The sequence below is a fragment of the Daktulosphaira vitifoliae genome, unplaced genomic scaffold (assembly GCF_025091365.1).
Source record: "Daktulosphaira vitifoliae isolate Bord-2020 unplaced genomic scaffold, ASM2509136v1 Scaffold_5, whole genome shotgun sequence".
Taxonomy (NCBI): domain Eukaryota; kingdom Metazoa; phylum Arthropoda; class Insecta; order Hemiptera; family Phylloxeridae; genus Daktulosphaira; species Daktulosphaira vitifoliae.
The window spans coordinates 2687616-2701719 of NW_026099576.1; the positions used below are offsets into that span (position 1 = coordinate 2687616).

The window sequence follows — 14104 nt, forward strand, 5'->3', positions numbered from 1 at the left end:
ATTTAAAAAAGTAAATTTTACACTCCTATAAGTTATTAGGGATGATTCTAAAAAGTAATAAATAGCTGATAAATTAAAAAAACATATGTATTAATATTCTATTTTTTTTGTGAGTTATCGATTGGCATATGATAAACCAATCACTTTATTATATAGTACACTTGTTTATGTAGCAATCTTTAGTATATAAACATAAACATACATTATTACACACTGTGAAGTTGGTGTCGACAAGATTAGTAGCTGTGTGTTTCTTTGATCGACGTTGGTATCAAGATGAATTCAATAATAATAATTATTGGATAGATTTATTAAATTTAAGGTACACTTTAATTTAGTCTAAATTATTAAATCCATGAATTTAATAAATACGCTTTTGTTGGTGATATATATAACGAAATAAATAAAAATAAGAGGTAATTGAATACCTTGTTACATAAAATGTAATTTTATGTAACACGTATTGATTGTGTTAAAATAGTATATGTATGTCAGCGCTCATGATGTTTGAGATGTTGAATAATTATTATAAGTATTATTCAAACATTACTTGTAAAAATCTTTAATTAGTCAATTAATGCTTAGTTATAGCATTATTTTATAATGCTATAACTTATTGAAAAGTGTATGGATCAACACAATTTTTTTATGAAAAATAATATTTTTTAATAATCCCTTTTTCATTCAGGATATTAATAAGAAAATAGCAGATCATGTAGCTTTTGGATTAATACACCAATTTTTTTAAAATTAAACACTATCTAAAGATTTGCATCGAAGCGTTTTTTTTTGATAGTGATTTTAATCACTGTCAGATATCATTATACTTGATCCAACTATGCCACGTCACTACTGTGCCGCGACCCCCCTGTGCTGGTTTTTTTTTATTATTTGTATTACAGAAATTTTATTAAAAATAATTCATATGTTATCAAAATAAAATATATAAAAATATATGTGTATATTAGAGTTAATTAATTTGTGCTTAGAACAATTTCATAATTTACAACACATGAATGTAAAATACTAACTCCAGTAACCATCCCAGAAGTAAAATTTATTTTAGTTAAACGTTTATCTCACTTCAAAGATTTATTTAGTTTTGAACAGGACAGTTTACTTGCACTTATGGTGGGTGCAAATATGGAGTGCATTGGTTACTTCGCACCCCAAGAAGCAGGCACGTAGCCAGAAAATGTTTATTGGGGGGCCAACAATTTTGGGCCCTTGTATCAATTTCTATTTANTAAAACAAAGAATTATATTGATCCATACATCTTTCAAAAAGTTATAGCATTATAAAGTTAAAAATATAAAAAATAATTTTTTTACAAAAATCGTATTTTTTTCAGTGTTACCGTCTCAAAAACCGTACGTCTCATTCGTCACTTAATAAAAATGGAAATTTAGCTAGTTCAAATTTTAAAGTTATTTTTCTCGACTTCAAAGAAACAAAAGTCGCGGCATAGTGGGGATGTTGCCTAGTTAGGTCCAGTATAGATTTAATCTGACAGTGATTAAAATCCCTATCATAAGAAACGTTTCGATGCAAATCTTTAGATAGTGTTTAATTCTAAAAAATTGATGGACAAAAGGAACATCAACTTCTATTTCCTTAATTATACCCAGATTATTTTTTCTTTTAATTATATATTATATAATTTTTAAAATTAATTGTTTTCAAATTATTATTGATTTTGATTTTTCATAGGTTAAAAGTAATCATTTTGAACGTACTTTTTTTTGTCCTTTAAAGTGAAAGTTTTAATAAAACAATATTCATGAAAGTCAGTATATTCCCCTAATAAGATATTTTAAAATAAAATAAAATACAAAACCCAGAATTGTATTACAAAAATAGCATATATTTGAATACGGTAGCCTTTTGTGCATAGGAGATAGGTCGTCGGGACAAATTTTTTTTTAAATTTTATAGTCCATGACATAAGATTTAATTTGACATATATTTAAAGGACGCAGTATTTCTGGAACATTTTCAAAAGTTAAGTTAAAAAAATTAGTTTTTATAAAAAAGTTGCTATTTTAAATCCCTTCCAATGAGCCGGTTAAATGTTAGATTTTCAAAAAAATTATATCAAATGAAAGGGAAATATCTAAGGTTTTAGCATAAAAAAAAATTATGTTGATTTGTAGATTTTTGAAAAAGTTATGGAAGTTTTAAGAAAAAAAAGTGAAAAAAATTACAAAATTTACTAATTTTTAAATTTGTAATTTTTTTGGATATTTCCTTCATTTGCGGGGAACGAGGAAATTTTTTTCAATTTTTAAGGGTAATATCTTCAACTAGATACGCTTTGTGATCTTTTGACGTATTTTTGAAAGAAATCGGTCCAGTGAGAGCTGAGAAAAAGTGGCAACAGACCACAGTGGCAAAAAAAAAATAAAAAAAAAAATTATAAAAAAAAAAAACACATCATAGTAAAATTAATACCTTCTCAGCTTCGCATCGAAACTATTAAGTTATAAAAAATTTTTCAATATATATAAATTATAAACAATGTAAAATTTATTTTATTTAAAATTAAAAACAATTCCTGCCTTTTTTTAGTTATATTTTTATTACTTTTATTTAGAGCACGCAAATAACAAATTAACAAAAACAAATAAATTACCTATTGTAACTACTAAATTATAAAAAACAGAAACAAATTAAAGATAAGATTTATCAAAAAAATTTTCATAGAGTATACTCTATCGAATTTTGTAATCAACTAGATTCTAATTAATGCAGATACTTCTTAGTTTGTTATCATTTGTTGGACCAGAGTTTAAAAAAATTTACCTACAACCACGTTTGGAGTAATTGCTATTCTATTTATTATTACGTCTAGAACGTTATCTTTTTCAAATAACGTTTTCTATGATTATAAAAATGAAAATACAGCCATAATAATAACTGTATTACTCAATAGTAATCACAAATTAATAATAATTTCAATGTATATAAGGCCTAGCCGTTTTTTATAATTCGTAAAAATAATTGAATTTTAAATTTGGGGGGGCCGGCCATGGGCCACATTAAATCTAAGGGGGGCCAGGCCCACTCTTGTCTACTGTCTGCCAAGAAGTTGACCATTCTTTTAAAATTTTGTAAGAAAATATAAAATAAGGTGTGATTTCGGGTAAATGTGTCGTCTGCTGTATATTTGGACATCATAACATTCTTGATTATTTATTAAGGAAATATCATACAAGCGATATCTTGTTCTTTTATAACTGTAAAAATGTTTATGTTTGTAGTTCTATAAATTATAGAGTTATGTTTTGCATTCAAAATTAAGCATAACATAATTAAATAGCATTATGACGATAATTAATAATGGACATTTTAATGCTATTATGATAAGTTTAAATATTTAACATAATCATTAACCTTTTGCTATAAAGATAAATTCAATATTTTTGAGAAATAAAACCTGAGAAGAAAAACTTATTTAAAAAATATGAATAAATAAAAAATGAAAAAAAAAAAAATTTTTCAATTCTTTATTTAAATCATAAATTTATTTTATTTTTGAATGAAAACTCTCGTTTAAGGTTTTTTTAAATTAGTAACTAGTCTGTGACGACTAAATAACAATATGTTTTATGTATGAAAAACTTATTTATGTATTCCAAATTTTTTTCCTAAAATTAAAAATATAGTATATTTATATACTATCACTACTTTATAAATCAGTTATTATTTCTATTTTATTTAGTTTTATTCGCCATTAATTAAAATAATTGTACAAAAAAATTTAACTTTTGAACAGTAATATAAACTGATTGTATCATTAGTTTACCGTAAAATACGTACTTCAAACACAGTCGATATTAATATAATAAACTAAATTCTCTATTTGCTGTTTTAACTTTATTTATTAACATCAATTGAACATTAATTTAAAGATTGTCATAATTTTTATAATGTTGAATAATTGTTTCTGTATAAAATTTCTTTATCAAAAAAGACCATTTGTTGGAAGTTATTTAGAATCTTTAAACTTTTTCTATTAAGTTATAAATTTTATTTTTTTAAAACTACTTGTGACAATATTTTAATTAAAATTAAACGAAAGATAATTGATGTTTAGTCTAAAACAAAATCTAAAATAATTCCAGCCGGGCCTGTCATCTTGGTGACAGTCGACAATCATCACCAGTATTGTCTGTTGTTGACATTTCCTAGTTATTTAGAAATATTTCACCTAACCACAATAGATATAAAACAATATTCGCTATACATTTAATTTTCATTGTTACAAAAACTTGATTAATTTAGATATAAATAATACGTTTTTTAGTTAGTAAAATATTTAGAGTTTCAGTATTAGCATCTAGTGTTTGAGTTGTTATGATGAATTATAACTAAATTATGGAAATGTAATTTATAATATATAGTATAGGGAAAAAAATTACCTAGAGATCAATCATTTTTATTTGTTGTCAATTCGCATGATTCAAAATGACAACTGTACGCATAAATCAACACAACTATTTTAATCTCATTGGTGATATGAAATGATTTTATAGAGTTGGCTTATTTTTTTCCTAGTGAATTGACAAGTATTCATTGAGTTGAATTTTTGTAAATGTGCAACCGATATTTCTATAATAAAATTAACTCAACGTGATAATATTTGAAAATAGTTTTTATGCCTAGTCTTCTAGATATTTGAATTTTTTAATAGTATATATATGTATATATATATATATTGAATATGCCATCTTAATGTTTCAAAAGATGAATTATCAGTTAATTTGTATCATCAAAAAAATAATAACAAATTAAAACTGAAATTATAAGAGTCTTTGTTTTTCTGTTATGTTTTTACAGAACGTTAGTTTTCTTTGAACCTTTACTAAAACGTACTAGTCGTCAACTTGACAGCTTACTACTTTAAAATTTTACAAGCATTAACCATAATCTATTTGATTAATGTGACCATTCCACTTACGTTAAATAAGAGTTGTTATGTGAAAACTATTTTCTTGATTATTATAATTTGATTTTTCTGCAGTTGGCATTTTAATTTAATACACATATTTATTGTAAAATTATTTAATTAAATTTATGAAAAAAATAAATTGTATAATTATCAAAATTTAAGTTAATAATAGTACTATGTAATAATAACAATAAATATAATAGCATCAATTATTGGAATAAAAAATAAATTTGGATATTTTGAAAAATGCATAACTTTTTATCATTATTACTTTTTTTTAATTTAAAATTATGTGTAAAATGTTCGCCTTAAATCCATAAAAAATTAGCTATAGCTATCATAACTTATTTCAAAGACTTAGATAAAATGTTTAACACTATGTTTGAGAAAAAGTAGTTTTTATCAATCAAGTATCATGATAATTGTTATTAAGTATTATGATTTCATATATAAAATAAATTGTTTTGGTTAAATGTGTTATATTTTTCTTTATAACAAATTTTAGTATAATTTTATCTTAGCAAAAATGTTATTTTTTAAATTTTGATTAGGACTGGTTGGGACTGGTTGGTTAGTTTTGAATTTCAACACTATATAATTATTATTTTTTAATATTTACAATCTATACATTAGTTACAATAAGTAAAAGTACTAATAAGTATAGAAATAACATAAATAGTAGAATCCATAATTTTTTTTCTTAAAAAAAAAAAAAACGAATTGTGGATTTGGGCTTCACTTATTTCAATAAGTGATTCAATTACAATAATGATTATACATGTAAAATATTATTAAATAATTATGTGCTGGCTAATACAATTATTACTCAAATTTAGAAAAATTGTATAATAAAAAAAAACTATTTTTTGAAAATAAAAATACATAATTCTCTTATTTCGTGATAGTTATTCTAAGAATTATGTAAAGATAGACTGTAGAAAACAGTCAAAACAATTTCATGTTGTAATTTTCGTTTAAAAATATCACTATCTTTATAGCACATTAAGTTTTACTTTAAACTCCACTTCAGAAATGCTTTGTTTTTAATTTTATTAAGAGTTATTACATTAGTGTTATATTACAGTAGCGCCTAATATCTTACAACACCAATATTTTATAAAAGTTACTAAATCTTTTTAGTGTCAAAATCATAGACTACCAACTAGTTCGTAACTATTTATAAAACCCGAATCAAAAATAAGCCAATCGTTAAGTTATGTTTTGAATGTAAACGTAATTGTCAGTAATAACTTGATACAAGAATGTCGACTAACCTTTCAGTATTGAAGAATTTTACTGAGCAATATTTCATTTATAATTACCTTTTTTTATTTTTGTAATAAATTCATGTGATCATACGAGGTAACTATTTAAAGTTTAGATTTATCAAAAGCTTTTTATTTTCATATTTATATGCAAAATATATCGGTTAACACTGAATACAAACTTATGAATATATTATAAGTATAATTTTATTTAATTCAAAATGAAGTAGAAACAGAAAAAAAAATCATCAACTTAGTTATTATTATTTTTTTGTTTCATATATTTTCAAAGCCGCAGCTTGGCCTTGGCAAAACTGTCCCAGGACAGGGGTGAAACAAACAAAGAGGCACTAAATTCAAAATAAAATGTACCTTTATTTATATATAACGAAAAATGTAATAAATAGCCAGGAGCGCTGATAAACCTTACTACGGCTCTGTGTATTTTTATACCATTAATTATAGTATTATCTTTCTTTGAAATTATGACTAAATGTTGATTACCAATTAAAAAAGTTAAAGTTAATTATAAATATACAAAAAAGGAATTGAATGATTAATATAATTTATTTATGGTTTAAAGACTTAATCAACGAATTGATTTATGAAAATAATTCCATTGTAGTTTAAATTTTGAGCTTGGGATTATTTCTTTGAGAAATGTATATAAAACAAGAAAATGGATGAGGTATTTTTAAAGTATCAACTTAAAAAAAGCGTACTGATATGTGCCATAAGAGAATATAAAAGTGATGTGAATTATTAATATGTACTTTTATAGAACGTTATTTTCATTAATTGGTTAACAGAATCCAAAATTTATAGTTTTAGTTTTACTTATATCGACTTATTATTATTTTACTTGTGTGATATTTAGGAACGATTAATGTTTGATAGAAGATAAATATTTTCGCAATATGAAATAAGGAGCGAAAAATGGAGAGTAATAGATGTTTAATTTAATAATTGTCGAAATCAACAAAATTCTACCGATATCAATTAAAATGTTAGTTAAGGAATAATTTAAAGACATTACTTGACATTATTAAATTGAAATATGATACTATCATTCTTATAACAGCAAAACATCAAAATTTATACGGTCTCACAATTTTACATAGTCGCTTATATATTATAATATAATGTGTTTTATAACTTTTAAATTAATGTTGAAAATTTTAGAAATCTATTATGTATATATAACATAAATAATATGTTTAAATACGCAAATAAATATACAAAATTATTTCTGCAACATTTACTGATTTAGTTTTAAATTTCAGGTATTCAATAACATTAAATTTCAATATTTTAAAAGATAAAAAAAACCCTTGATGGTAAATTAAAAAGTAATGTGTTTTGTTTATATTTTTATACGTACAAAAAATAAATTAAGAACATAATTTAAGTAAAGTTTTAAGTTAAATTAGATTTTGGTTGACTAATTTTCTAGAGTTTAGAGTTGATAAATTGATGTTTTGAGCTTTCATTTGTTTTTATTTAATTTTATTAATTAATAATAATTTGTTAATATTATTGTTACTGTTATAATTTAAATTTAAATTTGAGTTAATATAAATTCCATGGATATCATCAATTTTGATAAAATTTACCTATTTAATTATTTATTATATATTAGTATTTGTTTTTTATAATACTCTCCATTTTTCCATTGATTACTAAATAAGTATATTATATAACTATACTAAATAGCTAAGCATAGTATATAATCAAAATAAAATTACAGGAGTTTTCTATTGTATGGACTAATTTATTGTTTTTATTAAGGTTTTGGTTTGAAAAGAAAGCCGGTGTCTAGTTTCCAGAGTGTAAATTGAGGCGATGACAATATTAATCATTAAAAAATAATAAATGTAAGTTAGTACTTCTAATACTTTATACCAAATACAGAATTACTTATTTAACAATTAATTTCAGAAACGTTAAAGATAAAGATAGTAATTTTTATTATTAAATTGGAAACACAAAAGTGTTATCAGTTATAAAGTACAATGATAATCTAGTGTACTTATACACAAAAATATTTAATTTAAGGATAGAAATGTCTTTACTGGTAAATCCTAAAGTTTATTGTTAACTATACTAGTTCATTTGTTAATTTCGCGTGATATTAAAATAAAATAGGTTGATATAAAGATATACTAAACACTATGTAAGAAATATTTTATAAGTTTGATATTAATAAAAATCATCTTTTGAGAAAACTTTTTAAGTAACAGTTTATGCTTACATTAAAGTAACTATTGTGATTGATGGCACTATTTAAACCATGCGTGATCGCTAATGTATTGTATACAGTTACTTAAGTAATTATACGCACTGAAACTTACTAAAGAGGTTAATGGATCAAATATTAAAAGTTAGATAAATATAGTCTGTATTATGTAATCATTGTTGGTTTCTCTCATTATTATTGTTGTCTATTTAAAACTGCTAATAACTCATTTACATTTACGCATAAAATAGCAAGCAATAAAATATAATCATTTAGCTGAGAAGAACTTTGCAAATGTTAAATGCGAAGTAATTATTATTATAACGCATTCAAATATGCTTTCGAAAGATATGTCTATTATAATAATTATACACTACGGTAAATTATTAGAAAACCACATATGGGTACCTAAATTGCCTATATATAACGCCGTTATTACTAGATTTATGATCTGTGAATAGTATACACTATTATACAGGGTGTTCAGTAAGTCAGGAAACTGGTTTCTATTGTTCTCATTGTTTGTAACAATGAGAACAATAGAAACCCGTTTCCTGACTTACTGAACACCCTGTATGTAAAGGTAGACCTTGATATTTATTTTTGTACTTCATTAAAAAGGGTGTTCAATAAGTGAGAAAAAGGGTTTCTATTGTTCTCATTATTTATAACAATATTATCTTTTAGACCCTCCACGCCTAGAAACATGCATACAAATCTGCTACTGCATTTATTATCACTTGTGAAGCACATAAATAAAGTGTTAGTATTAGACTTTATGAATTTAAATATATTTATATGACACCAGTTATTTTATATTTTATGAAAGACTTAACAAAAATTTGTTTAACATTAGAATCAAGAACATTTTTCTTTAAAAAATAGTAATGTTTATATTTTTTTGTGTACTAACGTCTGACACAAATATTTTGTTTATAATTTCTAACATACGCTACTTCTCATTTATGTAATAACTAAAAACTTAAAACACACAAATGTTTTTGAAAAAAAAAAATTTATAACGTTACTTATTAATTTAAAAAAAATAATTTATTCATTTATACGAAATAATAAGTTCTTATTGTTTTATTGAAAAACAAAAATGACTAAGAGAATTGTGTAAAGGAGTCATAAACTTCGTGTTTGGCGTAATTATTTGTATTTTTTAGGATAAATAATAGACCTAATACTGAAAAACCCATAAATTTGATTTCTTTTTCAAAAAATTTCTTTATAAATGTCGATTTCAGATCTTTGTTTATTCTTGTGTATGTACTTGTACAAACAAAATTCGATTAAAAATATATTTTGTGGGTAAACACATACTTATATTTGTTTTGCGTTATTATTTTATAAAGTTTATTTATGTAAACCTAAGTGTTATAAGTTTTTGAATTCCAAATATAAATACCAATGAAATCAGAGTTTTAAATAATATTCAATATTTATGTTATTGTTTTTAGTTTAATGTAAATTAAATTACATTATAATTTAATATATACCAAATGATGCTAATAGTTTGTTTCGTTGTTTATGGGAATTTTTTTAGAGTAAAATTTTGAATACTACTTAACTGATAAATTTCATTATTTAAAATTTTATTTGATATTGTCAATAATCATTTGTTGTAAAACAAAAATAAGAAAGGGATAAGATAATGATGGAAGGAAAATGTTATAGGAGTATCGCAAAATAAGAACTATCCCTTTTCTCGAGGTGTGTTGTTCGAGGGTCACTTGCTATTTTAAATACATGCACAATAAATTAGGATGTTCTTACCTTAATCATATAATCCTTATTGATACAATAATTCACTCGTGGAACAATAAAGAAAGTATGAATTATAATAACCAATTTGTATAAAAAAGTATCTTCGATTATTTTATTATTAAAAAACACATAATACAATAATATTAAAGGAAAAACAAACAAAACTAAAAAAAATACAAAATTGGTTTAAAAGGCGAAAGAGAGCCGGACGACGTGATCGTAAATCGGTTGGATCGGAACAGTCCATGTCAGACGAGCCCATGGAGTCCTTTGGAGTCCTTCCAAAGTCCCCTTCCAGACATGTACATGACCATCGGCCTTACATTTATTTAGATTCTTTTGTTGCTATTTTGCTGACATTGTAGAAGGATTTTGTAAAACTACGGGGTTGTACATGTTGGGAAGGAACGGATGTGTGTGCATGGCGTGATTGTGTGAGTTGTGTGTGTATCTGCAGTCAGTGATAGAAAGTGTTGATTGTGTTTTGTAATTTATTGGTGTGTGGGTAGAAGATGAAAGAATAACAGATAAACATTTTGTTCGGTTGTGTGAAGGGCCTATTACAACACATTGTAGAATAACAAATTTATAACTGTTTTATAAAATTTAACTAAATTTTTCTGCTAGGAAATAGAATTACTCTTTACTCCTCTTTGAACTCAGTCAGTTGACCAAAATTTTAAATCAATTAAGTATATCATTTGATTTTAAATTCTAGTCATTATATTTCTCACTAATAAAAAGTAGAATGTATTTTACTTTTAATTCATGAAAAATGTAAATGCTTTAGATAAAGATATTACATAAAAAATCTTTAAAAGTATCATTCGTTGAAAATTTATATTTATTTTATTGTGCAGTTTATCACTTCTAACATCACATGAAATGATTGTGCTTAATATGAAATCTGATGGTCTTAATTTTGCCAGCTTTATTTATATTTAATGGTATTGGTTCGTAGAAGGCTTAGGATTATTATATTTTATAACAATATTTACTGTTTATGGAATTTCTATAACTTTAAGTGTCAGAATTTCAAATTAACATGATTCAAATTTTGACTAAACCTATTTTCTAACCATTTTAAATATAGCCTATTTAACTAACATAATAAACTATTTGTTAGCAAAAATGTTTATTTTCTTATGTTTATAGTATTAAATATTAAAGTTTCATTAAATGAGTAAACATTATTTGATTTAATTTTTCCATTGAAACAATTAAAGTATTTTAATATTTTCAAGTTGGAAAAGAATGTTTCACAATTTTCTAATGATATCCGGTATAATGTGATTTTTTTTTATTAGAATTTTTTACACTTTCAAATAAACTCGTAATGTTATTTGCTCGTAATTACTAAAAAAAGTTCATTAAATCTTAGAAAGCAAGATTTTAGGAAAACATAACATAGTTAAGCACTTAATATAAAGTGTCAAGCGCAACCACTTCGGAATATTTACGCATCTAGTTACATTTATTTCCTTGAGTTTGAAATCAAAGCACATGAATATGTCGACTATCATTTCATTTATCCGGTCAACAAGGTTTTACCACCTTTAATGTAAGTCAAAAAATATATTAAAAAAGTTTTTGAATACTTATGAGAATTTCTAAGAAAAGGTGAATTGAGTAAATGATGTAATAGAATATTTGTGCATTAAATATAATAATGTTTGAAACATGAACATGAGCCACGTTTGAATTTAAAATAATTTGTAGAATATCTTACAATAAAATTTGTGTTTTTTGTATCATAGAGTATATTTTTTTGTCTGTTTAAATTTTGTTGACGTTTAATGCATAGAACATTTTCATGAAATTTGTTTAACACAAAGATTTACTGGTATTTATGGAGTGATAAGATGGGAACAATACTTGTTGACAAAACTCTAGTGTTAAGTCGCACCTACCGCTCTCGGTGAACGGATGGGTGACCATAATATGGATGATTTTACTATGGCGAAAAAATACCATGTTTCAATGCAAAAGGCAACGGAAAACCGCTGAATTTATAAATTTCTCAGGATATACCAATCTAATTGGTATTAACCAACCAAATGATTTAAAAAAAAAGATAACGGTTAATGACACTACACATTATACTAGTTGCACAATAACAGACAATTTTTTTTACACTTCTCAATAAAACAGCTTAAAATTTTAAAACTTAAAACTTAAAGTCAGAAAATAAAAAAATTACTTTGTTTAATCATATTAAGCATTATGCAAGTTATATTTATTTAATAGAACTTTTCTTTAATAATTAATGAAATGTTATTATGGAAAATTATTTTCTACAACAAAAAACTGATTGCTTGAAATGTTTATGAATGTATCCCGTTGTCATTTATGAGCTGTAACTTTGTAACGAGTCCAAAACGTCAAATTTTCACAAACTTCAAAACACTACAGAATATTTACTACTCAATATTAATAAGATATTTTTTTACTAAAATTTTTCTTAAATTCTACTCTACAAAATAGCTATCTTAGATTTTTTTTTTACATTTTATTTAAAATTTAAAAATAATTAATATTTTTAATAAAATGTAAAAAAATTAATTATTGAGATATAGCTATAGACCTAACGTATAACTATTATTTAAAAAAAAAATCAGCTAAAAATATTAACTGGATCAAAAGTTATTTAAGTTGTCAGTGAGTGGTGGGCCACCCTGTATACATATTATAAAATTTCTTAATATATTTTGTGTAGTAAAAATAAATAATTTAAACAATATACAGTAGAATTCCTTCTACATTCATTTCTATAACTATCCTTACAGCTTCCGATTCTTCTCTCCTCGTAACAGACCAAACCATTTAAGTCTGACATCTAACCATCTTTATTTATTTATTAAGTTTAAAAATGATATCAAATGAATAACTATGATTTGACAAATTCATTGAAAGTTAATATATGCAAAATAGTTATAGGAGGTAGTCTTGTTGCAATATTTGAACTGAATAAATTGGGATAAGAGTATTTACGGGGTAAGAGTTCAATATTGCAATAAATAATTAATTTTTATAGTTATTAATCAATAGTTGATAAATATAAAATCTTAGACCACTTTAACATGGTTTTTTAATCGTTACAAAATCTTCTAGCTAAAATTGAATACTTAGTAATGATTAGTTCCATAGATTTTGTGTGTTATATAGCTTGATAGTTAATTATTTGATTAGTGTTATATAGCTCTAAAATAATATATTTTATACTTATTTAAAGAATTATGATGTATGGTACATAGTGTTGTGCGGTTGACAGGGAATAGAGTAGAGAATGAGTGTAGCATAGATGAGAATGCTTAGATGGATGATTGGAGTGACTAGATAAGATAGGATAAGGAACAAACATATAAAAGGGAGTACAGGTGTCACGTCAATCGTGGTTAAGATGAGAGAAAATAGACTTAGATAGTTTGGTCATGTTATGAGTAGAGAGGAACGTAAGCTGTGAAAACAATTATGGAAATGAATGTTGAAGGAAGAAGAAGTAGGGGTAGACCAAAAAATAAATGTAGGGATGTTATTAAATACGATATGTGGATGCCTGAAGGTCGTATATGATGTGGGTGATTGTGTCAAGTGGAAGTTGTGATAAGGGTGGCCGATCCCAAGTAGTTGGGATTAAGACGAGGAAAAAGAAGAATGTACATTAAATATTATATTACATTGAATGTGTCATTAAACATTTTGAGTTGATAATTTAAACAAAGTAAAACCTTTATAATCAAAATGTATTTACATAGTATAATGTATTTTATATACAGTACTATATAATAAAGTTTACTTTCAAAAGTTAATAGCAATAATCGAGCTATTAAGATATTAATAGTTAATATCTATTTGAATTTTAAGTTCAATTAATGACCTTA

General features: G+C 24.2%; 1 protein-coding gene across 7 annotated transcripts in view; it reads left to right on the plus strand.

Annotated features, from left to right (window-relative positions):
* The window catches only part of LOC126907084 (lutropin-choriogonadotropic hormone receptor-like), a 66449-nt gene that overhangs the window by 12124 nt on the left and 40221 nt on the right, over positions 1–14104 (plus strand). For 5 of the 7 annotated variants that reach the window (XR_007704419.1, XR_007704417.1, XR_007704418.1 and 2 more), the window contains one exon: positions 8006–8091. The exons of 1 other annotated variant lie outside the window; for it this stretch is intronic. The gene's annotated coding sequence lies outside the window, so the exon portion shown is untranslated. Of the gene's footprint in view, positions 1–7500; positions 7567–8005; positions 8092–14104 lie in introns of those variants that run through there. One more of the 7 variants, XM_050688113.1, reaches the window with a different exon arrangement.